Below are 15,242 nucleotides of genomic sequence, written 5' to 3' on the forward strand. Positions count from 1 at the left end.
TAGTGTCAGAATTGAGATGAATTGTAGGACACTCAGCAGGGGTCTAAGAATTGCTTGGTGGTATGGGAAAGCCCCATATACACACATACTGGAATTGGTGACCAGATCATTTACCTCCCTTGACCACAAAACCCCTGTCAGTGACTACAGCATCTCTTTGCTCCCTTTTATAATAAAAGTCACCCACATAGTTGCCTCTATGCAGTATTTCACTTCCCTTCTTTGTCCTATTTTTTCTTCTATCCACTCCACGGCTTTTTACCTTCCACTCCATAGGACTGCTTGTCAATGTCACTAATGACCTCCACCCCTCATGAAATCTAAAGGTTAATATCAGGCCTCATCTGAATTGACTCTACAGCAACATTTCTCTCCCTCCTTTTTGAAAGACCTTCACCTGGATTGCAAAATGCCACACTGCTGGTTTTCTTCTTCTTCCTTATGAGCTGCAATTCCTCTGCCTCTTTCCCACCTCAGAACATTGGAGAGCACAAGGTCAGTCCCTGCCCTCTTGTCCACTGACATTTACCTCTAAGTGACCTTACTTATCCAATCTCAAGATCTTACATTCAAACTTGGGATTTGTCAGCATATAGATGGTATCTCTAGCCCCATTCTCTCTCCTGAGCATGAACCTCAAAAATTTAATCATCCATTTGGACACCAAATAAGACTTCAAACTCAGCTCTTAATACATCCCCCCAAATCTTTACCGCCCCCAGCACTGTACCTCAGCAAATAATACCTCTAGAAGTTACCACTTCATCCTAACAAAAAGTAAAAAGATGAACTGAAAATGCAAAAACTCTAGATGCATAAAAAAAGTGAGGTCATAGGGCAAATCACTACTCCCAGAACTGAAGAAACAGACAAATACAGAGAATCATAAATTAATGGAATAGAAACTTCCATGGAGATCAGTGCCAGGGTAAGAAAACCTGAACTATTAAGATTTTTATTTTATTATTATTTTTTTTAAGTAATCTCTACATCCAACATGAAGCTCGAACTTACAACCCTGACATCAAGAGTTGCATGCTCTACCGACTGAGCCAGCCAGGCACCCAAGAAGTCTGTTTAGGACTCTCTCTCCCTCTCCCTCTGCCCCTCCCCCTGCGCACGCGCTCGTGCTCTCTTTCTCTGAAATAAATGAATCTTTAAAAAAAGAAAACTGAAAAGAAAAAAGACTGGAAAAAAAATAGAATATCCTGGAAATGTAGGACACTACAAAATAGGTCACATATATGTAATAAGAGTACTAGAAGAACAGAAGAAATATTTGAAACAATAATGACGGAGAATTTTTCCAAATTAATGTCAGACACCAAACTACAGATCTAGGAAACTCAGAGACCACCAAGCAGGATAAACACCAAAAAAAAAAAACCTTCGACCAGGCATATCACACTCAAAATGCAGAAAAACCAAAAATAAAAAGTCCTGAAAGAAGCTAGAGGGGGAAGAAAACACCCTACCTATGGGGAAGCAAATATAAGAATTACATTTGACTTCTCAGAAACCATGCAAGCAAGAAGAGAGTAAAGTAAAATATTTAATATACTGACAGAAAAAAAAAAAATCTAGAATTCTGTACCCTGCAAAATCATCATTTAGAAATGAAGGAGAAATAAAGACTTTCTCAAACAAAAACCAAGGTAATTTGTTGCCAATAGACCTCTTAATGTACATAAAGAAAGGAGGAGCATCAAAGAAGGAGTAAGGGAAGGTAAAATTAAAACTTTTTCTTATTCTTAATTGAGCTAACAACAGTTTGTTCAAAGTACTAGCAACAATGTATTCGATTATATATGCTTATATAAATGAAATGAATGAAAAAGGGAAGGGTGAGAGGAATTAGGATTATTTTATTATAAGGTAATTGCACTACCCATGAAATAGTATAGTCTTATTTGAAAGTGGATTTGGATTCCTTGTAAATGTATATTGCAAACTCTAGGGCAATGACTAAAAACAATTTTTTGAAGTACAATAAGCTAAGAAAGGAGAAAAACAATCATATAAAATGTTCAAATTAAAACCATAAAAGGCTGGGTGCCTGGGTGGCTCAGTCGTTAAGCGTCTGCCTTCGGCTCAGGTCATGATCCCGGGGTCCTGGAATCGAGCCCTGAATTGGGCTCCCTGCTCCGCGAGAGGCCTGCTTCTCCCTCTCCCACTCCCCCTGCTTGTGTTCCCTCTCTCACTGTGTCTATCTGCCAAATAAATGTTAAAAAAAATAAAAGGCAGAAAAAGATTAGAATCCAAAAAAGAGAACAAAAAACAAGGCCACAATTAGGAAACAGTAACAAATATGATAGTTATTAATTCAACTACAGCAATAATCAGTTTGGACATTAATTGTCTAAATGCACCAATTAAAAGAGAACTGTCACAGTAAATCAAAAAGCAAGGCGGACTGTCTACAAGAAACCCACTTTAAATGTAAAGACACGTATGGATTAAAAGTAACTGCATGGAGGGGCTCCTGGCTGACTCAGTCAGTAGAGCACTCAATTCTAGATCTCAGGGTCATGAGTTCAAGCCCAACACTTGGGTGTGGAGTTTACTTTAAAAAAAAAAAAAAAGGTAACTTCATGGTGAAAGATATACCCGCTAACACTAATCAAAATAAAAATGGAACAGCTATATTACTTTCATACAGAGCAGATTTAAAAGCAAGGAAAGTTATTAAGGATAAAGAGGACCATTACATAATGACAAAAGGGTCAATTCTCCAAGACCTACCAAGCCTCAATGTGTACATGCCTAACAATAGAACATCAAAATACATGAGGCAAAAACTGTTAAAACTGAAAGGAGAAATAAATGAATCTATTATAGTTGAAGACATCAACACTGCTCTTTCAGAAATGAACAGATTCAGCAGGCAGAAAATCAATAAGGACATAGCTGAACTCTACAACACCATCAACTGGCTGGATATAACTGACATACCTAGACTACTTCATTCAGCAAGAGCAGAATACACATTCTTTCCAAGCTCATATGGAACATTCACCAAAACAGACCACATTCTGGCCCACAAAATACAACTTAGCGAACTTAAAAGAACAGAAACCCTGCAATGCCTACTCTCAGTTCATGGTGGAATTCAACCAGAAATCAATGACAGAAAGATAACTGGAGGGGCACCTGGGTGGCTCAGTTGGTTAAGCATCTGCCTTCAGCTCAGGTCATGATCCTGGGGTCCTGGGATGGAGCCCCATGTAGGGCTCCAGGCTCAGCAGGGACACTGCTTCTCCCTCCACCCCTCCCCCTGCTCATGCCCGCTCTCTCTCTCTCTCTCAAATTCATAAGTCTTGAAAAAAAAAAGAAAGGCTAACTGGAAAATCACAAAATACTTGGGAGATTAAAGAATACACTTTTTTTTTTCAAGATTTTATTTATTTGTCAGACAGAGAGAGAGCACAAGCAGGGGGAGCGGCAGGCAGAGGGAGAAGCAGACTCCCCGCTGAGCAGGGAGCCTGATGTGGGACTCGATCCCAGGACCCTGGGATCGTAACCTGAGCCAAGGGCAGATGTTTAACTGACTGAGCCACCCAGGCATCCCTAAAGAACATACTTCTAAATAATACATGGTCAAAGAAGAAATCTCTAAAGAAATTTTAAAATATTTTGAACTGAATGAAAATGAAAATTCTTAAAATTTGTGGGATGTATCAAAAGCAGTGCTTAGATGGAAATTTATAGTAGTAAGTATGTATATTAGAAAAGAAGATCTAAAATCAGCAATCTAAGCTTCCACTTTAGAAAACTAGAAAAAGAGCAAATTAAATTTAAAGTAATCAAAAGGAAAGAAATAAGAATTAAAGCAGAAATCAGTGAAACTGAAAACATGAAATCAATAGCGAAAAATCAATGAAACCAAAAGCTGGCTAAGAAAAACAGGAGAGAGGACACAAATTACTAATATCAAAAATGAAAGCGGGGACGGGCCCACACCAGGCTCCTTGTTCAGTGGACAACCTGCTTCTCCCTCTCCCTCTGTCACTCCCCCTGCTTGTGCTCTCTCAGTCTCTCTGTCAAATAAATAAATAAAACTAAAAAAAAAAAAAATGAAAGAGGGGACATCACTACAGATTCCATGAACATTAAAAAAATAAATACTATGAACAAGTATATGCCCACAAATTTAATAACCTAGATGAAATGGACTAATTCTTTGAAAATATAATCTGAATGGCCCTATACTTATTTTTCAAAATTCAATCAGTAATTAATTGAAATATTATTCTGAAACTGAAAACACTAGGCCCAGATGTGTTCACTGGTGAATTCTCCCAAACAGTTATGGAAGAACTATAATAATTCTCTACAATAACTTTCAGAGATTAGAAGCAGAGGGAATACTTCCTAACTAACTCATTCTATGAGGCCAGCAGTATCAAAAGACATTTGAAAATCAATTAATGTAATCTATCACATTAACAGGCTAAAAAAGAAAAATCACATGACCATATCAATGGATGCAGGAAAAGCATCTGACAAAATCCAACACCCATTCATGATAAAAATGCTCATTAAATTGGAATAGAGGGCAACTGCTTCAACTTGATAAAGATTATCTACAAAAAAACTACAGCTAATATCATACTTAATGGTAAAAAAACTGTAAGTTTCTCCAGTAAGATCAGGACCAAGGCAAGATGTCCATTCTCACCACTCCTTTTCAACATTGTACTGGAAGTCCTAGCTATGCAATAAGAAAATAAATTATATACAGATTAGAAAGGAAAAAATAAAACTGTCTTTGTTTGCAAATAATATGTTGATCACCAAATAGAAAACCCAAAAGAATACACACACACACACACACACACACACGCACACACCCTGAACTAATAAGCAATTATAGCAAGGTTGCAGGATACAAGGTCAATATATAAAAGCCAATTGTGTTCCTATATACCAGCAGTGGACAAACAATTTGAAATTAAAAATAATACCAATTATATTAGTATCACCCAAAAATGAGATAATTAGGTATAATTTTAACATAACGTGTATACGATCTATACGAGGAAAACTTTAAAATTCTGGTGAACAAAATCACAGAACTAAATAAATGGAGAGATATTCCATGTTCATGGACAGGAAGACTCAATATTGTCAAGATGTCAGTTTTTCCCAATTTAATCTATAGATTCAATGTAATCCCAATCAAAATCCCAGTATGTTATTTTGTAGATATCAACAAACTGACTGTAAAGTTTATACAGAGAGGCAAAAGACTCAGAATAGCCAACATAATATTGAAGGAAAAGAACAAAGTCAGAAGACTGACAGTATCCGACTTCAGGACTTAACATAAACCTAGGATAATCAAGACAGTATAATGTTGGGGAAGATCAATGGAGCAGAATAGAGAATCTCGAAACAGACCCACATAAACACAGCCAAACTGATCTTTGACAAAGGAACAAAAGCAATACAACGGAGCAAAGATGGTCTTTTCCACAAATGGGCTGAAACAACTGGACATCCACATGAAAAAAAAAAGAAAAAGAAAAGAATCTAGATACAGACCTTTAACCCTTCACAAAAATTAATTCAAAATGGATCAAGGACCTGAATGTGAAATGCAAAACTATAAAACTAGGAAATAACAAAAGAGAAAACCTAGATGACCCGGGGTATGGCAACGACTTTTTAAATACCAAAGACACAATCCATGAAAGAAATAATTGATAACTAACTTAATTAAAATGAAAAACCTACTGTGCAAAAGACAATGTCAAGAGAATGAGAAGACAAGCCACAGCCTGGGGGAAAAAAAATTTACAAAACACACACATATGCGCGTGTGTGCATGCACGCGCACACACACACCCCCCTAAAAAGGACTGTTATCTAAAATTCACAAAGAGCTTTGTGCAGTGGCAGTATCATAGCCAATGAGGTTTATCCGAGGCACGATTATTGCTAATCGAAACTAAAATACACAAAGAAATCTTTAACCGGAATAGGAAAACAATCTGATATAAATATGGGCCAAAGGGACACCAGGTTGGCTCAGTCCATTAAGCATCAGACTCTTAGTTTTGGCTCAGGTCATGATCTCAGGGTCAAGAGATCAAGCCCCACACGGAGATTCTCTCTCCCTTCCCCTCCCCACCCCCTCTGCATGCACGCGCACACACGCATGCACTCTTTCTCACTCAAATAAATAAATGGGCCAAAAACCTTAACAAACACCTAACCAAAAATATGCATACTGCAAATAAGCATATGAAAAGATGCTCCAAATCGTATGTCAACAGGGAAATGCAAATTAAAATGAGATGTGCCAGACTTCTATTAGAATGGCCAAAATCTGGAACAGTTGACAACAAATGCTGGAAGGGATGTGAAGTGACAAGGACTCTCACTCATTGCAGGTGGAAATGCAAAATGGAACCACTGCTTTGGAAGACAGTTTGTAGGTTTCTTAGAAAAACAGACTCTTACCATATAACCCAGCAATTGTGCTCCTTAGTGTTTACAGGACTTGAAAACATGTCCACACAAAAACCTGCAAACATACGTGTTAGGCAGCTTTATTCACGACTGCCAAACCTTGGAAGCCACCAAGATGTTCTTGAGTAGATGAATGGATAAACTGTGGTCCATCCAGACAATGGAATATCATTCAGCACTAAAAAGAAATAAGCTATCAAGCCAGGAAATAGGAGCCTTAAATATATAATGCTAAGTGAGAGAAGCCAATCTGAAAAAGCTACACACCGTATGATTTCAACTGCATGACATTCTGGAAAAGGCAAAACTATGGAGGCAATAAAAAGATCACTGGTTGCCAGGGGTTTAAGGAAGAGGAACGAACAGGCAGAGCACAAAGGATTATAGGGCAATGAAAATATTCTGCATGACACAAGGATGGATACATATCATTAAACATTTATCCAAACCCATAGAATACACAACACCAAAAGTGAACCCTACTGTAAACTGGGGACTGTGGTAATTATGATGGGACAATGTGGGCTCATCAATTATAACACATGTACCACTCTCATGGGGGATGTTGATAATGAGGGAGAGGACATATGAGTAGGAGCAGTGGGAACACGTACTTTCAATTTTGCTGTGAATCTAAAACTGCTCTTAAAGTCTTTATAGAGAATAATGTCTATAAAAAAATAAAGATTTTTTTTTTAAATTTTTAATGGGGGGAAAAAAAAACCTCTTGTCTTATCTGATCTGGCTCTGATTCCAAATGTCCCCACACATCTTACAAAACAGGTTTTCAGCTTTGGTTGCCATTAAAACAAAAAAGTAAAATTGTTTGGAAATTTTTTAAAATAACATATGTATAGCTATATCAAAGACAATGCCAGAATTTCAACTTATCATAAACTGGTCTTTCCATTAAAATTAACTTCTGAAAATAAAGTTTATCAAAAATTTGATTTTTTTTTCCTGGATGTAGCAAATAATTTAACACAAAAACAAGATCAAAATCTTTGCAAAGATGGGTTTTCTGTGGCCTGTGATAAATCAATTTACAGTACAATAAGTTGCACGAAAAATATAAAGTATGTGTTTATAAGCATTTTCTAGTGAGAGGTCCAGAGTTATTAGATTCTCAAAGGGGGCCATGATCCAGATAAGATTGAGAATGGCAAGTTCTTAGGTTTAAGTTAAATCAAGATATTCACCCACTATTTAATACTGAGGGTTCTACTACCATTATTTACGAAATCTTCTTTGACTTCCATCCTGGGTATGTAGCTCCTTTCCACAGACATATAAAGAAAATAAATTACTGTCACCCAAGTATCTAGAAAAGTACTAGGGAACATCGTAAGAGTTCAATTAAATCACCCCAAGCTTTTTTTTTTTTTTTTTAAAGATACATTTCCGTATGGCTGACAAGATCCCGGAAAATAATTGGGCTATATGTGTCAAGTCTACTAAAATGTTCATAACCTCTAACCCAAAGGGGAAATTTACCAAATAATCCAAAAGCACGTTAAAAATTCTGTATGCAAGGGGGCACCTGGGTGGCTGAGTCGACAAGCATCTGCCTTCTGCTCAGGTCATGATCCCAGAGTCCCGGGATCGAGCCCCGCATCGGGCTCCCTGCTCCACGGGAAGCCTGCTTCTCCCTCTCCCACTCCCCCTGCTTGTGTTCCCTCTCTCGCTGTGTGTCTCTGTCAAATAAATAAAATCTTTAAAAAAAAAAAAATCTGTATGCACAGAGGTGCCTGGGTGGCTCAGTCAGTTAAGCGTCTGCCTTCAGCTCAGGTCATGATCCCAGGGTCCTGGGATCGAGTCCCACATCGGGCTCCCTGCTCAGTGGGGAACCTGCTTCTCCCTCTCCCTCTGCTGCTCCCCCTGCTTGTGTGCTCGTGCTCTCTGACAAATAAAACCGTTAAATATATATGAAAAATAAAATTACTAAGGATCAACCCTGTGTTCGGCACTGTCCTAGGCAGCTGAGATAGGTCAATGAAGAACAGGTCAACGAAGAACGCTGCCCTCCTGTAGCTTACATGCTAACAGTGGGAGACGAGAAACAATACGTATCATTATGGAGTATGAAAAGGTGAAAGAAGCTATAAAAAAGAAAAAAAGAATCATGGACTGTCAAGCGCTCGGCGTGGTAGGAGTTGCAATTTTTAAATGGAATACAGCGTGTTGGAAAGGTGACATGTGAACAAAAAACGGAAGAGTCAGCCAGGTGGATAGCAGGAATGAGCGTGTTCCAGCCACAGGAAAGAGCCACACAAAAGCCCTAAGGCAGAAACCTGCCTGGCACATCAGAGCGAGAACAAAGGTGACGACAGCCGATGAGCAAGGGCAAGAGTAGTAAGGGAAAAAAGGATCAGAAAGGTAATAAGGGACTAACTCAAGGACGGCCTATAGACAAATGTGCTTTAAGTGAGCCGGGGAGTCACCAGAGTCTGCAGAAGAGGGACGTGATCGTCCTACGTTTTAAAGGAGCGCTCTGGCCACTGTGCCGAGAAGGAGCGGACGGGGAGAGGCCCAGCAGTGGGGGACCTTTCGGTGGCAGGCTCTTTGTGACTGAAGTGTTAGAAAAACCCTTGTCTTTCAGCAGGAGAAATTGCTCTTGGATTCAGTTAACTTTCTAGCTCTGTTCCCCAGGAAACCATGAATGTCAGAAACCACAGAATGTCAGCTGTGTTACTAGGCAACATGGCTTATGGTAAAAATGACCCATTGGTACATTGCTTGGGACTGAGCGGGACTATAAATACCTGGAGAGTGGCTGTAACTCTGGGCTGCTCTTAGTGTGGGGACTCCCGCAATCGGGCGCGTACCTTGTAGGAATCCTAGAAGCTATGCTCATGGGTGCATACCATATAAGATAATGGCTTTTGTGGAACATGGTGCTCCTCAGTCACGTTAGCTACATACCCATTCATGTGGGCCTCATTAGTCACACCTAAGCTTCACCTGGAAGCAGAAGCACAGAGAATAGCTCTGGCTGTTCCTTTTTTTTTCTTTTTATATATATACTTTTTATTTTAAAATAAGTTCCAGGCCCCACGTAGAAATTAAACTCACAGCCCCGGGATCAAGAGTCACATGCTCTACCAACTGAGCCAGCCAGGTGCCTGGGGCTGTTCTCTCTCTGCACTGCTACAAGGACACCCCCCAAAAGAACATTTGTCCTTCTCTGCTGGTAAGCTGTTTTTCCAGTCCCTCCTCTCCTGTACCCTAAGTGAATGTGATGTCAAATATGGATTGCCATAGGCCACAGGTCTGGCTGAGCCCCAGTGAAATTCCCTGGGTAGGCACTGCTCTGTTGCAGTAACCCAGGCAAGAAACGGTAGTAGCACGGACCAGGATGGCAGTGCGTAAATAGGAAAAAGCAGTAAAATTGTAAATATAATTTGAAGGAGGAGCTGGTAGGATCTTCCAATAAATAAAATGTGGGATGTGAAAGGGTAAAGTTAGGGATAACGGCAACATTTTTGGCCTTAGCAACTGCAAAGATGGAGGGGGAAAATGGGGTGGGGGAAGGACTGGAGATCAGTTCAGTTTTAGACAATTTTGAGGTGAGAGTCATTCCCAACTCACTCTCTTCAACCCAAGATGGCAGTAGCAGCTCCGAGTATCATGAGCCCATATAACATCATCCAAAAGAAGGGCTATACCTTCATATGTTGAAGCCAGACTCCCCACAGACTTCCCTCACGTGCCACTATCTCGAAACCAATCATGAGCAAGGAGAATGGAACTAACACAGCTGGCTTTAGGCTGAGCCACATTCACAAACTGCCCCCTTTGGAATGGGGGTGGTGGGGCGGGGAGGGGGGGAAGACCATGAAACACATGAGCACTAAATACCCAAACAAAACTGGGTTTCCATTAGCAAGGAAAGAGACTAGGAAGTACAGTGTCTGTCAAAGGTATCGGGTGAACCATCCACATCAGTGGTGAAATTGCCCAGAAGGAAAGATTAGTAATAAAGGACACTTACAAAATAAGACAGGGAGCGAGGTGACAAATGAGAGGAAGTGACCTACCTTCTAGTCCATGAAAAAACATTTAGGCAAATCTTGTGAAATTACACAACCACCAAGAAAAGATTCTAAAGGATTTGAGGAAAATGGACTAAAATGAAGAATCTGACTGAATTCAGAAACTCTGAGCTGCAGAAGACAGAGCACTGCCTCAGAAATTTCTAATGCGAAATACTTTTGACCTAGATTTTTAAATCAAATGATCCATCAAGAAAGCTGAATAAAGACACTTTCAGACATGTAAGGACATCACTTGAGGGTATTCTCTAGCAACAAGGATGAAAACCAATAAAGTAGATGTGAGAACACAAGAAACAATGGAAATGATCCAAGAGTGAAATGGAAAAGGCGTCCCAGGATGGCAGCTGTGCAGGACTAGACAATAATTCATCCTATTAAAACAGAAAATTAGTGAACTCCATGAAAGGAAGAAAGCAGTGGAATCCATTCAAAAGACAGAATAACTAAGAAGCTGGTTTAATGACAGGAATGCATGTGTTTCTCTTCTCAATAGAAAAAAAAAATTATGCAACAGAAAATTCCCACAGAGTGCTGCTAATTGTCTACCCAGTTTTCCTCCCTTCCTCCTTGCTAAAGAAACCTAAATTTTTTCTTTCTCTTTTTTGAGTTATCAGGTGAGAAACACATGATTAGAAAAGGTAGCCTCTCCCCCAGACCCATGGGATGAAGTCATTACAGGTCTAAACTAAGCCTGGAAATCCCATTCTCCCTTGCCAGCAATTGGCCTGAGGAATCTCTCCTGTCCCACTGTGGAGAAGTGATTCATTTCAGGCCAATGAGACATACAGGAAAATCACCTGGGGAGCTTCTTGAAAGATTTTTCCAAGATGAAAAGAGATCTGATGGGGAGGAAATTTGCTATAAAGGGTGTTACTGGGCAATTGGTGAATTTGAACGCAGACTGTATATTAGATAATAGTACTGTATCATGGTAGACATGGAAATGTACCACCCACATCCAAAGACTCACCACCAGGTGTGAAGAGTATGATTAAGCTATTAGCTTCATCAGAGTTGGCTTCAGCTCTCAAGAGGAGGTCATGATAATCTCTGAACAGCTCAAGCTCATGACTGAGAAAGGCAAGGTACAGGCCAAGAAATTTCAAGCCAACACAGAACTCTTCTAATGGACAATCCTGACTCCAGATCTGCTTCTTCCTTCATCACAATCTGACAGCTCCACTTGCCCACTCCTGCTTCCTTCTTTTAGGAATCTTACTCCTGGCCTCAGCATCTGCTTCCCAGTGAACGCAAATGTTAAATTTCCTGAATTTAATCCTTGTTCCATGATCACACAAGAAAGTCCTTTTCATAGGTGACACGGAGTAAAGCATTTAAGAATAAAGAGTCATGATCTCTGCAGTTTTCTCTTAAAAGACTCCCCCAAAAAACAACTATAGATATACAAAGATAAAGGAAAAAGCAAATACAGCAAAATGTTTGTAACTGATGAATCGAGGTAAAAGTTAGACAAGAGTTCACATTCTCACAATTTTGTAAGTTTTTAAACTTTTCAGAACTAGGGGTTTTTCTTTTAAAGGGGGGGAAGAGCTCGATGAATCAGTGCCCATCCTATCCCCTTCTTCCCACCTTTTAATAAGTGAGAAAAAGATGCTGGGAGCAACAGTAACCACCCACAATAAAAGAAAGGTCAAGATAATCAGCTAAGTCCCCTGTGGTTAGATATTCTGCAAAATGCTGCCAAAAGAACCAAAGTGATACATCAGGAAAAACAACAACAAAAACACTATTCAAGAAAGTCATGGTTCTGGGGCACCTGGGTGGCTCAGTTGGTAGAGCATACAACTCCTGATCTCAGGGTCATGAGTTTGAGCCCTGCATTGGGCATAGAGATTACTTAAGAAAAATTTAAAATAATTAAAAAAAAAAAGAAGCCATGGTTCAAGGGTGGGAAAATGTGACATGATTTTGAGCAGCTGATGGATTACAGGAAGAGAATCTATTTGTCTTTGATGCTAGGAAGAGCAACCTTCCATGGGCATGGAGTCATGACAGTGGCATATAGAGAAGGAAAGGTCACCATAACTTCTCTGCTCTGCAATGAATATTTGCACAATAATTAAAAGACATCAGACCAACATAAAAACAAAGCACCAAAGACTTCATTAAGGTTACAGAACAGAATGTAAATGTTCTTGAACTTGTCAGTTTAAAAGGCACAGCTGACAGAAGTTGGAAGCTAGAGTGCAAGAAGGCAAAAGCAAAAAGGAGAAGCAGTGGAAAAAGAATAGGATTTTAATTTCGAATCCCTTTAGACTAGAAATCTCTAAACATATTCCACTTGACTCACTTTTTAACCGGTTTTATTGAGATATAATTCACATACCATAAAATATACCAGTTTATTCATTTTTAGTTAGGTTGTCTTTTTATTACTGAGTTGTTAGAGTTCTTTATAGACCTTAGATACAAGTCCCTTATTTGATAGAAATTGCAAATATTTTTCTCCATTTGGTGCGTTGTCTTTTTCACTTTCTTAATGGTATCCTTTGAGGCACAGAAGTTTTTAATTTTGATAAAGTCCAATTTATCTATTTTATTCTCTGTTGCTTGTGCTTTCAGTGCCCTAAGAAGGCTTTGCCTAGCTAAGGTCATTAAGATTTATTCATATTTTCTTCTAAGAATTTTATCATTTCTGCTGTACATTTAGGTCTATGATCCATTTTTAGTTAATGTGTGTGTATGATGGGAGAAGGAAGCAGTTCAAATTCCTTCTTTTGCATGTAAATCTCAAATTTCCGGGTGGCTCAGCACAATGTGCTGAAAAGACTATTCTTTCCCTATTGAATTTTCTTGGCACATTGGTTAAAAAAAAAAAAAAAAATCTATTGATCATGGAGTTTATTTCTGGATTCTCAATACTATCCAGTTAATTTCTACATACTGACACTCTAGTGTGAAATCAAGATAGTATAAGTAACCATTTTAAAATGAACAACTCAATACCACATAGGACATTCACAAGGTTTTGCAACTAACACATCTAGTTCCGACACATTTTGCCATCCCAAGAAGAAACCCATATCCATCAACCCATATCCATCTACCCATTCCCCATGGCCCTGGCAACCACTAATCTGTTTTACATCTGTGCAGATTTAACTGTCTGGGATATTTCATATCAGTGAAATCATAATATATGATCTTCTATTTCCAGCATCTTTCACTTAGCATAATGTTTTTGAGGTTCATGCACTCTGTAGCATTTATCAGTACTTCATTGTTAGAGCTGAATAATATTCCATTGTATGGACATGCCACGTTTTGGTTATCCATGCATTAGTTGATGTACATTTGGGTTGTTTCTACCTTTTAGTGAATGTGAACTGCTATCTAAGTACAGAGCTACTATAAATATTCATGTACAACTGTTTGAATACCTGTTTTCAACTCTTATGGGTACATACGTAGGAGTGGAATATCTGGTTCATATCCTAATTCTAGATTTAACTGTCTGGGGGCGCCTGGGTGGCTCAGTCGTTAAGCGTCTGCCTTTGGCTCAGGTCATGATCCCAGGGTCCTGGGATCGAGCCCCGCATCGGGCTCCCTGCTCCACGGGAAGCCTGCTTCTCCCTCTCCCACTCCCCCTGCTTGTGTTCCCTCTCTCGCTGTGTCTCTCTCTGTCAAATAAATAAATAAAATCTTTAAAAAAAATAAAAAATAAAAAAATAGATTTAACTGTCTGAATAACCACCAAACTGTTTCCCACAGCAGCTGTACCCTTCTACATTTCTACCAGCAATGTACCCGGGTAACAATTTCTCCAGATCCTCACCAACATGGGTGATTTTGTTTTCTGATTCATTTTCAAAGGTGACATCCAGAACTCAACACAGTACTCCACGTGTTGTCTAGACAGTACAGAATAGAGTAAGACTAACACCTTTCCTCTTCGGAACCTCCTCCTCCTGCTAGCAGACTATGAGTCTACGCAGCCTTCCTCGTAGTCACATTACATTTTATATCCATATTGTTTATTACAGTAATTAAAATACCTAAGTTGCCTGTATCCCGCCACATCTCTCTCACCCCTATAACTATGCAGCTATCTCCTCAACCCATAGACAGGACTTCGTATCAAGCTCCATTAAGTTATGTTAGCCTTGGCCCACCATTTCAGTCAGAAATATGTTCAAAAGTTAACCCTAAAAAATTCATTTCATCCAAAAACTTGAAAAGCATAGTATCGATGTTTTTTTAAAGATTTATTTGAGAGAGGGCGCCTGGGTGGCTCAGTCGTTAAGCGTCTGCCTTCGGCTCGGGTCATGATCCCAGGGTCCTGAGATCGAGTCCCACATGGGCTCCCTGCTCGGCAGGAAGCCTGCTTCTCCCTCTCCCGCTCCCCCTGCTTGTGTTCCTGCTCTCACTATCTCTCTCTGTCAAATAAAAAAAAAAAAAATTTATTTGAGAGAGAGACACCGAGAGAGAGAGAGAGAGAGAGAAAGAGCGCACGAGCAGGGGGAGGGGCAGAGGGAGAAGCTGACTCCTTGCTGAGCAGGGAGCACAATGCAGCGTGATCCAGGACCCCGGAATCATGACCTGAGCCAAAGGCAGATGCTTAACCAGCTGAGCCAACCTGGCGCCCCAGGATCAACGTTTTTATCACATTACAAAACATGGACCGTAACCTTCAGCAACAGAAATTTTTCTCCAGTTGTCATCAATTCACTATTCACTAATGTTTAGAGTTGC

At 39.6% G+C, this 15,242-nt stretch overlaps 1 protein-coding gene and 1 non-coding gene across 4 annotated transcripts in view; one reads left to right on the top strand and one right to left on the bottom strand.

Moving 5' to 3' along the window:
• FRYL (FRY like transcription coactivator) overlaps positions 1-15,242 on the bottom strand; it is a 254,467-nt gene that overhangs the window by 223,558 nt on the left and 15,667 nt on the right. The gene's annotated exons all lie outside the window — the stretch shown is intronic.
• LOC116630385 lies at positions 5,884-6,019 on the top strand. The gene has a single exon (XR_004298965.1). It is a non-coding gene; the product is annotated as a U4 spliceosomal RNA (small nuclear RNA).

Source organism: Phoca vitulina, unplaced genomic scaffold (assembly GCF_004348235.1).
Source record: "Phoca vitulina isolate PV1807 unplaced genomic scaffold, GSC_HSeal_1.0 scaffold3, whole genome shotgun sequence".
NCBI classification, from domain to species: Eukaryota; Metazoa; Chordata; class Mammalia; order Carnivora; family Phocidae; genus Phoca; species Phoca vitulina.